We start from the raw sequence: 1,149 nt of genomic DNA, 5'->3' as shown, positions 1-1,149 counted from the left end.
GCGTGGCAGCATCGCTCATCCCCTGGGGCTCCCCTGCACCTCCAGGGACTTGCTGAGCCCGAGCCCCAGCCGGTCACCAGTTCCCCAGGTCCTGCCTGCAGCCCCAGGGTCCTCAAACCAGTCTGGGAGGGGCCGGGGGAGGGGGTTGACCCCCTTAGGCAGAGGGGTGCAGACACCAGGTGGGCACACTGCCACCACATCCCGCCTCCCCTCTCCCCGGAGGAAATGCTCCGAGCCCCGAGTCTGTGCTGACGTCCAGCTCCTGGAGGGCTCCGCCTGCGCAGTGCGGCCACCAGAGGGGACCCGTCTGCACGGTGGTAGGCAGAACAGGCCTCCCAGGGCAGCTGGATGCCCACCTGGCACCAAAGCCATCCTTCAGCCTCCCCCTTACCCCTTCTGAAGGGGAACCAGGTGTGGTTCTGCCCAGCCCTGCTGCCTGCCTTGGGAGGCGGCAGGGGCTGTTGCCCTCTGCTGGCCAATTCCTTTTACTGCAAGAAAGTAAGAGTCACCCTGCCACGCAGCCCTTGCCCACTGGGAGGCAGCAAGGGTCCCATTTCACAGGTCAGAACCAGGCCTGGGCGCTTCCCTCGGCCCGGATAAAGCAGAGCTGGATTGGGAATCAGGACGGTCTCTGCAGCTGATGTGTGTGGTCCCCGTTTTCACAAACCCAGGAGGCGCCAGGGCCCTCTGTGCATGTGTAACTGTGGCTGTATTACCAGAGACCCCTTCAGGGCACAAGCTGGGACGTGGCGGCCAGGACTTGTTTGCAGCCTCTAGGATGGGAGCCCTCTGCTCTTTCCTCCACATGCTGCAGGGACATCCTGCCAGGCGCTCCACTCAGAAATAAGAGGGCACCTTGCCTCCAGTGGGCAACAGGCTCAGGCCTGTGGGCGTGGAGACGGCCTCTGAGCCGGCTCCAAAGGTGCTGGAGCCCAGGCTCAAGTGGAGGCGGCAGGAAGGGAGTGGGCTTTGCTCCATGCCCAGGCCTGTGCCAGGTGCTCACGGTCCAGATCCTCTCCAATCCTGTGAGAGGTGTTTCTTTGCTCCCTTCCCTCCCTCCCTCCCTCCCTTCTTCCCCCCTCCTCCCTTCTTCCCCCCTCCTCCCTCCCTCCCCCCTTCCCTTCCTTCTGGCTTTACTGAGCACCTGTC

The sequence above is a fragment of the Myotis lucifugus genome, unplaced genomic scaffold (genome assembly GCF_000147115.1).
Source record: "Myotis lucifugus unplaced genomic scaffold, Myoluc2.0 scaffold_90, whole genome shotgun sequence".
NCBI classification, from domain to species: Eukaryota; Metazoa; Chordata; class Mammalia; order Chiroptera; family Vespertilionidae; genus Myotis; species Myotis lucifugus.
This window is presented reverse-complemented; position numbering follows the sequence as displayed.